This window comes from Aquarana catesbeiana, linkage group LG04, assembly GCF_042186555.1.
Source record: "Aquarana catesbeiana isolate 2022-GZ linkage group LG04, ASM4218655v1, whole genome shotgun sequence".
NCBI classification, from domain to species: Eukaryota; Metazoa; Chordata; class Amphibia; order Anura; family Ranidae; genus Aquarana; species Aquarana catesbeiana.
Window position 1 is genome coordinate 365729957 of NC_133327.1, and position 11707 is coordinate 365741663.

The window sequence follows — 11707 nt, forward strand, 5'->3', positions numbered from 1 at the left end:
TGTGCATTTATTATTCTTTCCTGCAGGAGGCTGGAAAGCATTGCACCCATGATCAGTGGATCAGGGGCGCAGTGTTAGGCTTCTGCAGACAAGCCCTGCACGCATCAGCCCCTCCGCAGTCCATTCAGATCTACAGACCGTCAGCTGCGATGGCTAACGATAGTTGTAGTCTTTCCATTCACAGGCCACACTGTTTTTGAATTGTGACAGCGGTGCGGGGAGAAGATGCCCCGCCTGCTGTCACACCGAAGGGGGGATCGGGAGGGTGGCTGCTGGAGCTGGAACATGTTACATGTTCCACTGTAAATATGGGAGGAACGTGTAACATGTTCTGAAAAGGTGAACTTTGCCTTTAAACTTATCAAAGGTGTTGTTCTTTTGACTTCATCTGTTGGATTTGATGCAGATACACACTGGAGGTCTTCAAATGAGTCTGGGCTTTAGGTGTATACTTGTTTGTCCCTGCACCTTTAAGGAGGAGGGGTCTCTAAAGTCAGCGATACATGGACCTTAAAGGAGAAGTATGGGCAAAGCTATTTTGGCTGTACTTCTCCTGTAAATCACAGGAGTTCAGTTCGTTCTGCACTCCTATGACTCGTTTTCAGCAGACAGCAGGTTAAAGTTCACTGTCAGCTTATGTCACTCATCCAGTCCAGGCTCGGGAAAGATCCCGACCATATGGTTGGGATCCACCCAAATACCTGGACCAGCACCTTGCTCAGCCTCTCAGCGATCCATGTATTGGCAGGCTAGTTCTATCAATTGACTTGTGTACAATCTGCCTGTCGTTTTTTTTCCGAACGATCATTGGCACCAGCTATAGCTGGCAACACTGATCATTGTATTCCAATGCTGGGGAAGGCTCCCCACTGTCAGAATACAACACCACAGCAGGAAGAATTCCCCCATCCACCTCAAATGTATGGATGGAGGAATTGGATCTTTTTTCGTTCAATCCGCAGGTTGAATTTAAAAAAAAATGATCAATGTACAGGGCTGTATGGGCTGCCTAATGCCACGTACACACGATCGGAAATTCGGCCAGTAAAAGACAGATGAGAGCTTTTGGCCGAAAAATGCGACCGTGTGTATGCTCCATCTGACTTTTGCTGGCGGAATTCCCGCCAGCAAAAGATTGAGAGCAGGTTCTCAATTTTTCGGTCGGAAAAAGTACCTATCCGAAAATGCAATCGTTTGTACAAATTCCGACTTGAAAATTCCTACGCATGCTCAGAAACAATTTGACGCATTTATTTTCTTGGCTCGTTGTAGTGTTGTATGTCACAGTGTCCTTGACGGTCGAAAGTTCAGAGAACTTTTGTCTGACCGTGTGTATGCAAGGCAAGCTTGAGCAGAATTCCGTCAGAAAAACTATCATGTTTTTTCAGACGGAAAATCCGCTTGTGTGTACACGGCATAAGGCATACTGTAGCTGTTCTCAGTTTATTCATTACCTTTCCTTGGTGCAGCAGTATTGTTTTACATATATTTGCAAATGTAGGCAACAAAAACCTCAGTTTTTTTAATGCAAATGATTGAAACAATTTAGACTTTGTTTTTACAATTTAGTGTAAAAAAGCAAAATTAAATCCATTGGAATTTAATGTTCCATGGCTATAAAACATAGAAGGTAAATTGTTTTTATAGGCACTGTAACTGAGTAGCTTGTGAAATCTTTAAATATGTCCAGATAACTTGCTGTGTTTAGTGATTTTTGTACCCTGATTGGTAAGTTACTCTTAAAAAATACATTATTTTCTATAGAAAAGCAGTTAACATGCAGTAGAGGGACTGACCAGCCATGAAAGAGAAGCTAAGGCTGCTTTTGCATACTGCCAACCTTTTTCCTTTTTTCCTGAAAATATTTGTTGCTTGGCCTGGGTCCATAAGTGACGACATAGGGTCAAAGTACCAGCCAGCAACTATATATTGTTATAAGCAATAGCAATCCTTTATATTTCTCTCACAACAGGCATATTTAAAAACATATTTTCAACCTTTACTTTCTTTTGAAATATGAAATATTGTGATAAATATTATGTAGTCTTTTTCGAGCCAGCAGGTGGAGCCTAAGCTCCTTTCTCATCTTTAATTCAGTCTATTTATAGCCATGTGAAAAAAAATGTTTATAGACTGCATAGCTCAAGCAGAAATTCTTTATATAGAAGTGCGCTTTTTTCTGTGGAAAGGTTGCTTACAGGAATATATGAATTTGCCCACATCTAGATATTTAAAGACTCAGAAGGACTGTTGATGATATGTTGTATTTCAGTACTGAAGTAAATGTTATATAGTCAATTCTGATAATGTATGTTTTAACCTGCTGATTGTCAGATTAGCGTTAATACATTAAGAACTGTGCATAGTTCATGTACAGTAAGTGATTGTACTGTTGTACCTTCTACAGGATGCTGGAGGTGTGAAAGAGCACCCCACATCTCTGGAAGGCAATTAGTCAGTGAAGACCATGGAGTTATAAGCTGGTAACTCTCAAAAAGTAGTATACAGCAAACTACATTTAGTATAACAGCAATATTTTAAAAATTTAATTTGCTGGTACTGTAGAAACGGAGGATTGGCACGTTAGGCAGCACATGAAAACTTGCTGCTTACCATTCACTGTGGGCCTACTTGTAATTAATGCTAAATTATAAGGTCATATAACCAATTTTCATATGCATCTGCATGTGAAACAATTTGCAAAAGGTTGAAATATCACCAGGAAATGAAGAAATTTACAAATAGCAATTAACACCTGACTTAATGATTTCCAGTACAGCGGGTCCATTGACTGAATCTAGTTAGGAATGTAATGTATATAATATACAGTATATCATATTACACAAATCATTTTGTAGTTGAACACTGCCAAAAAATGTAAATATAGCTTCCCTTTATTCCTGGCAACCTTGAAGGCATTCTGCATACTTTGCACATCTCTCATGTCACATTTCAATACTTCTGTAGGGATCTGCTGCCCTCTACTGTCTGTATTTGTAAGTGGCTGTGCTACCTAAAGTCACAGAGTTATTTATGTACATCACTTCCTGTCCTTGGTGGCTGGATTGAAAACCCCAGAAGGAGGAAGTAAATAGAGAGAAAGGAGCTGAGACCACATGTCCCCATGGAAAAATTGCTGTTAATCCAGACCAGAAGCAGGAAATATTAGGCAAGTGTTTCTTTGTTTATTAGTTAAAGCGATAGTAAACCACGGCTTTAAAAAAAAAATCCCCTGCAAGGCAATGGCAAAGTGCATCGCATACTAGCATATTATGAAATACTTACCTTAGAATGAAGCCCTCCAGCGGTGCGCTGTCACCTCTGACAGGGCTTCCATCTTACCCTGGTCTTCTTTCTGGGTTCCTGGTTGTATGAGTGGCCAGGGTCGCGATGGAGTCATCCCTGCGCATGCATGTGGGAGCCCTTGGCTCCAGCACGAAGCTCTGAAGGTCCAGCACAGTATGTACAGAATGCAATGATTTGCAAATTTCATAAACCCACTTTTCATTCACAATAAAAATTTTTTTACCATTTTACCAAAAAAATAAAGTAATTCTGAAAGTCATGGCAGCGACATGTCTCAAAAAAGTTGGGACAGGTCAATAAAAAGCTGGCAAAGTAAGTAGTACTAACAAGGAACAGCTGGAAGAACATTTTGCAGCTAATTAGGGCTAATTGGCAACAGGTCAGTAACAAGACTGGGTACAAAAAGTGCATCTTAGAGAGTCAGAGTGTCTCAGAATTAAAGTTGGGTAGAGGTTCACCAATCTGTGAAAAGCTGCGTCTAAAAAATTGTTGAACAATTTCAGAATAATTTTTCTCAATGTAAAATTTCAAAAATGTTATATCGCCATCTATGGGACAAAATATCATCAAAATATTCAGAGGGACAAGGCCGAAAATGCAAAATTGGATGCCTGTGATTCTTGGGCCTTCAGACAGCACTGCATTCAAAACAGTCATGATTCTGTGATGGACATCACTGCATGGGCTCAGGAATACTTCCAAAAATCACTGTCTGTGAACACAGTTAACCATGCCATCCAAAAATGCATGGTAAAGCTCTATCATGCAAAGAAGAAGCCATATCTGAATATGATCCATATATGCCGCCATCTTCCCTGGGCCAAAGCTCATTTAAAATGGTCTGTTGCAAAGTGGAAAATTGTTCTGTGGTCAGACGAATCCAAATTTGACATTCTTTTTGGCAACCATGAGTGCCATGTCCTCTGGACTAAAGAGGGGAAGGACCGTCTGGCTTGTTATCAGAGCTCAGTTCAAAAGCCTGCATCTCAGATGTTATGGAGGTGCATTGGTGCACATGGAATGGGTAGCTTGCACGTCTGAAAAGGCCCCATAAATGCTGAAAGATTTATCCAGGTTTTAGAGCAGCATATGCTCCCATCCAGACAACATCTTTTCAGGGAAGGCCTTGCATATTTCAACAAGATAATGCTAAACTGCATACTGCAACTTTGACAACAGCATAACTTTGTAGTAGAGTAGTAGAAGAATCCTGCCTGCAGTCCACACCTTTCACTAACTGAAAATATTTGGTGCATCTTAAAATGCAAACTATGACAAAGAAGATCCAGGACTGTTGATCAGTTAGAATCCTATATCAGGCAAGAATGGGACAACATTCCTCTCCCAAAACTTCAGCAACTAGACTTATCATTTCCCAGATGTTAACAGAGTGTTGTTAAAAGAAGAGGGGATACTACACTCTGGTAAACATGACCCTGTCCCAACTTTTTTGAGATGTGTTTCTGCCATCAATTTCAGAATTACCTTTTTTTTTTTTTTGCTAAAATGGTAAATTTTCTCAGTTTAAAATATGTTTTTATTTTCTAGTGTGAATAAAATATGGGTTTATGAGATTTGCAAATGATTGCATTGTTTCTATGTAGATTTTACATAGCGTCCCAACTTATTTGGAATTAGGATTGTACGTTCCAGGCTGGTTGGATGATGTTTGGAGGATTTCCCCATCACTACTGATCCTGTATTCAGGTCTTCGACAGCAAGACGCACGCCACGTCGTGATTATCCTCAGGGGCCCCTGCAACTGGGCTTTGTTGCAACATTCATCTGGAGGTATTTTTATTAAAGTGGATGTAAACCCACTCTGTTTATTTTTACCTACAGGTAAGCCTATAATAAGGCATACCTGTTGGTACTATGAATATCTCCTAAACCTTCACAGTTTAGGAGATATTCACACTTCATGCAGCTGGTGATGTCAGCGGCGCAAGCGTTCTGAAGGGATGGTATACCTATTTCCGTCCCTTCAGAGCTCTGTGCCGCGGTCTGTGACTACCGTGCGCATGCGTGTGAATGACGTCATTGCGGCACGGCCAATCAAACAGCCGGAGGACATGAACCCAGAAGGAAGACCGGGTAAAAATGGAAGCGTCTGTCAAAGCTGACAGCGCGGCGGTGCAGGGCTTTGTTCTAAGGTAAGTATTTCAGAATGTGCTAGTATGCAATGCATACAAGCACATTATAGCTTTACTTTGCAGGTTTTTAAAATTTGGAGCTGTTTACTTCCCCTTTAATAACTACAGTATATATATCAGGGTATATATAAAGCCCTTTGCTGATATTACCTGTTTGTACATTGGATGTGTGTACTAATACTAATCTTTTAATATATAAAGCTTGTGTTTTTTCCATGCTAGTGTGCATCTGTATACTTATGGTTAATATGCTGGCTGCAGTAGTTCCTCTGCACTAAATGACTCTGATTACTAGTTAACGTCCCAGGATGGGAATCCCCTCTGTTCAAAGAGGCCCTGTTCTAGGTGGAGGCACTGACAACTTTATTATCGAACCTACTCTTCTACTTAGCAAAGGTTCTGGTTATCTTATTTACCCTACAGGTTTAGCGCAATAACCATTTTGGAGAGGGCCATTTGTTATACCACCCAAATAAGGGCTTTCCAGTATAGACTTGTTTGTACCAGAATGTTTGCTCTAGTCTAGCTACTAGGTCAATGTGACGCAATATGAAAAGAATATATACAGTACATTATTTTATATTTACCTGACCAAAAAGAAACAAACAAATTTTATTATTTTGAATCTTGGTATGGAACAAAATAAATTAAAAAAAATACACAAACACCATATAATATATTTAATAACTAGGGGTGAGCTTTCTGTTCGGGTGGAACATGAGTTCGACTCGAACATTGGCTGTTCGCCCATTTGTCGAAAACCGAACATTATGGGCAGTTCGTGCCAAATTCGAGCGGCGCGTAACGGCCCATAATGCACTGCGGGAGGGCAGTGCATTGCTGTATGATGATTGGCCAGAGCATGCACCATAACCTGCATGCTTTAGCCAACTACAGCGCCCTCAGCTAAGAGAACCATGATTTGGCCAATCATGGCTCAGGGGGACTAAGTCCATGTCCCACACTATATAAGGCCGCCTGCACGTCGGCCTCGTGTAGCGTATCGTTGGTGTGGACAGAGAGAGAGTGTCATTTAGATTGAGCAGGCAAGCAGGCAGATTATTCAGTTAGCTGCAGTTTATTTTATATATATATACAGTCAGTCTCGTATATTTATATATCCACTGTATCCAGTTTAGCTAGATTTCACTGCAGGCCGTTCCTGGTGTACTGTTTCTAATATACTTCAGGCAGGCAGGTGATTCAGTTAGCTGCAGTGTATTTAATACATATATACAGATAGTCTTGTATATATATATATATATATATATATATATCCACTGCATACAGTTTAGCTATATCTCACTGCAGGCTGTTCTTGGTGTACTGTTTCTAATATACTTCAGGCGGTGTACACAGTACACAGCATACAACCATAGTGCAGTTGCTCATACTTTTCTGGTGGTCAATACAATACACCAATAGTTGTTATTAAACTTCTGTTGGTGTACACAGTACTGTGCACCCCTAGTGCAGTTGCTACTACTTTCCTGGTGGTGTACACAATACATACAGTGTACCCATAGTTGTTATTATACTCCTGTTGGTGTACACAGTACCGTGCACCCATAGTGCAGTTGCTACTACTTTCCTGGTGGTGTACACAATACATACAGTGTACCCATAGTTGTTATTGCACCCATAGTGCAATTGCTAATACTTTCCTGGTGGTGTACACAATACATACAGTGCACCCATAGTTGTTATTAAACTTCTGATGGTATACACAGTACCGTGCACCCCTAGTACAGTTGCTACTACTTTCCTGGTGGTGTACACAATACATAGAGTGCACCCATAGTTGTTACTACACTTCTGTTGGTGTACACAGTACTGTGCACCCCTAGTGCAGTTGCTACTACTTTCCTGGTGGTGTACACAATACATACAGTGCAGCCATAGTTGTTAATACACTTCTGTTGGTGTACACAGTACCGTGCACCCATAGTGCAGTTGCTACTACTTTCCTGGTGGTGTACACAATACATACAGTGTACCCATAGTTGTTATTATACTCCTGTTGGTGTACACAGTACCGTGCACCCATAGTGCAGTTGCTACTACTTTCCTGGTGGTGTACACAATACATACAGTGTACCCATAGTTGTTATTATACTTCTGTTTGTGTACACAGTACCGTGCACCCATAGTGCAGTTACTACTACTTTCCTGGTGGTGTACACAATACATACAGTGCACCCATAGTTAGTATTAAACTTCTGATGATATACACAGTACCGTGCACCCCTAGTACAGTTGCTTCTACTTTCCTGGTGGTGTACACAATACATGGAGTGCACCCATAGTTGTTACTACACTTCTTTTGGTGTACACAGTACTGTGCACCCCTAGTGCAGTTGCTACTACTTTCCTGGTGGTGTACACAATACATACAGTTCATCCATAGTTGTTATTACACTTCTGTTGATGTACACAGTACCATGCACCCCTAGTGCGGTTGCTACTACTTTCCTGGTGGTGTACACAATACATACAGTGCATCCATAGTTAGTATTAAACTTCTGATGGTATACACAGTACTGTGCACCCCTAGTACAGTTGCTTCTACTTTACTGGTGGTGTACACAATACATGGAGTGCACCCATAGTTGTTACTACACTTCTGTTGGTGTACACAGTACTGTGCACCCCTAGTGCAGTTGCTACTACTTTCCTGGTGGTGTACACGATACATACAGTGTACCCATAGTTGTTAATACACTTCTGTTGGTGTAAACAGTACCGTGCACCCCTAGTGCAGTTGCTACTACTTTCCTGGTGGTGTACACAATACATACAGTGCACCCATAGTTGTTATTACACTTCTGTTGGTGTACACAGTATCGTGCACCCCTAGTGCAGTTGCTACTACTTTCCTGGTGTTGTACACAGTACACAATACAGTGGGGCTGATTTACGAAGCATTTGCGCCATGACTTGTGGTGCACGCCAATGCGCAAATGACATTTTCGTATTTACAAAGCATTTGCGCCGGTAACACAGCGCGATCCCCCATTTACTATTCTTTTCCCGGCGCACGGGAAGAGGTGATCTGTACGCCACTATAGACATGGCGCACGGCATCTTTAACTTCAAATTTAAACAAGCTGGAAGTGCCAATAATATGGGGGTGATGTGGGGAAGTGTAGTACTAACTGCCCAAGTCACAAATATGGCCAAAATAGAATGCGAAAGTGACTTTCTCTGAGCAAGCCGGCAGCGCCGGAAAATACATTTAAACTGCGGGAGGTGAATTTATGCACTGCGCATGCTCAAATGGCATTTGCGCTTGTTCAAATACTTTGGTTCACTGCGCCGGCAAAATATTAGTAAATGTCAGGCAACGTAAAAGCATTTGCATAGGTTGAACGGGCGCACCTCTAGACTTTTGGGGTTTCCCTAAAAATCCATACCAGACCCTTATCCGAGCACGCAACCTGGCAGGCCGCAGGAAAAGAGGGGGGGACAAGAGAGCGCCCCCCCCGCTCCTGAACCGTACCAGGCCACATGCCCTCAACATTGGGGGGGTGCTTTGGAGTCCCCCGCAAAGCACCTTGTCCCCATGTTGATGAGGACAAGGGCCTCATCCCCACAAACCTTGGCCGGTGGTTGTGGGGGTCTGCGGGCGGGGGGCTTCTCGAAATCTGGAAGCCCCCTTTAACAAGGGGACCCCCAGATCCCAGCCCTCCCCCCTGTGGGAAATGGTAAGGGGGTACAAAAGTACCCCTACCATTTCACAAAAAAAACTGTCAAAAATGTTAAAAATGACAAGAGACAGTTCCAGAGAGCGCGGAAGAGACCCCCAAAGTCGGAAGAAGGCCCCCAGAGCTGCCTAATAAATTACTTTAAAAACCTGTCTAGTGTGTTTTTTTCTTGACACTTTTTCCCCCAGGTGAAAAGGTAGGGGTACCATGTACCCCATACTCATTCACATAGGGTGGGGGGCCGGGATCTGGGGGCCCCCTTATTATAGGGGGCTCCCGGATTCTGATAAGCTCCCCGCCCGCAGACCCCGACAACCAACGGCCAGGGTTGTCGGGAAGAGGCCCTTGTCCTCATCAACATGGGGACAAGGTGCTTTGCAGCGCGCCCCCCCTTCCCCAAAGCACCCATCCCCCATGTTGAGGGCATGCGGCCTGGTACGGTTCAGGAGGGGGGGGGCGCTCGCTCGTCCCCACCCCCTTTCCTGACCGGCCGGGCTGCGTGCTCGGATAAGGGTCTGGTATGGATTTGGGGGGGACCCCCCACGCCGTTTTTTCAGCGTAGGGGGAAGGGGGAACTCATGCCGGTTTTTCTCGCGCTGCTGTAATAGGAAGATGTATTTTTCCTATTGCAGCGAGCACGAGATGTACCTCGTCAAGAACCAGCGCGATCCTATCACGCTGGAAACATTCTCGCGTGCAGGCACTCCTGTGTGTGCGCTGGTTCACACGCTGGATTAAGGATCTATCCAGTGCACCAATTAAGGTCTGAACCAGCGCAGTGCATTCATCTTAGTAAATGACCCCCATAGTGTTAGATTATAATTATGCTGAGCGAAGAGAGGCCGTGCCCGAAGCGTGGCGAGCGAAGCAAGCCCACAAGGGGCCCTGTCTTACAACAGTGTTGGAACGCATATGGCGGCGGCGTGCATGCGCAGTCCAGTGTGTAGCCAAATGTGATGGGTCGCCGAATGTGTAGTGGCAGGGGCAAGCGGACATGTTGTTACACCCACCGGAGTTTTGCATTTTACACTCATTTATTAAGTTATTTAACAGTAAAGTGAGTTTATATAGTGAAATACAGTACTTAGAACTCTGTCTAACTGGTTAGATGTTGAATTTTAAAAACAGCGGCAAGCCTGCTGATCTCACAGGTTTACTAATCTGACAGAAGTTCGCTGCTTTTAAAATTAAACATCTAAACATTCAGACGGAGTTCCAAGTGCTGTATTTCACTATATAAACTCACTTTACTGTCATAAGCAAGTGTAAAATGCAAAACTCCAGTGGGTATAACAAGATGTCCGCTTTCCCCTTCTCAGTGCATCCTTACTATGGAGGTGTGCGGAGTGTAGCAAGATGGCGGCGACTAAATGTCACTTCCGTTACACTTTCTGACGGAACAACGGATGTCTTGGTTTACAGAGCGGCCATGTTGAATGTGGGCAGCTGCGGACTTTACTTTTTCAAGTATGAGTCAGAGTTGGGCACTGAGCTGACATGGTTATCTCTGTACAGTACTAAAAATAAAAGTTTATCATCTTAAAGAGGAACTGCAGTCTGCTCACATAAATTGTAATAAAACCATCTTTGCCATTCTGAAACTTCCCTCCAACCACTTTGCATATTATTTTATATATACTGTGATTCTATACTTGCCAAATATGCTGCAGAAATCTCCCTCCACTGAGTCTGGCTGCAGCCATATTAACTGCGGGCAGCTGAAGCTGCTGCCTGTTCACTTCCTGGATTTGCACACCCCCAGCTCTGCAGCTCTCATTGGCCCTCTTATGACTCATCCACCCTCCTTTCCTGGCAAACTCTCACTAGAGTGAGCGAAAGAGCTATGCATGATGTCATAAGCCTAGGCTAAGGACCAGACAAGAAACAGTAAGTGGGCTGTATAAGGGATTTACTGGCAGAAAAAAAATGTTTTACTATCCAACAAGGGCAGAAGATTTAATAGATGAAAGGATGAAACATGACTGAATTTCCGCTTTATGTACATTTTTCCCCCTAAATGATTATAACTGTATAGTAAGGTCACCATCAGTCCTGTTTCCCGGGATTTATCCCCAGGAGCCAGGAACTGTAAACTCCGCAGTATATTGTTATTATTATTATTATAAAACGTCAGCAGTTTATGCAGCGATTTACAATATAAAGGGGGTCAGTACAATCACAATACAGTTCAATACGGAAGGAATAAGAGAAGAATAGGGTCCAACCCGACACACAACGCAACCGTCAATTCAAATATGGCAGTTAGTATTAGAGCTGGTGTTCCGTCAGAATCGGCGACCCGTCAGATTAGGTAGTGGAAGTGAAGTTTCGTCAGCTGTGCATGTGTTCCACCGCTATCAGGTTTGCTAATCTGACAGAAAACCTGCAGTCAGAAGAAGGTGGCAGCAGACATTTTACTACAGCCAGCTACGTCTTGAAGTTCACAGTAATTGCAGCAGTAAAATGAGCGTACTGTATATTAATAAATATAATATGTTGACATCTGTGATTGTGAATGAGGCTGATCCTGCCTGGTTCTGCCCC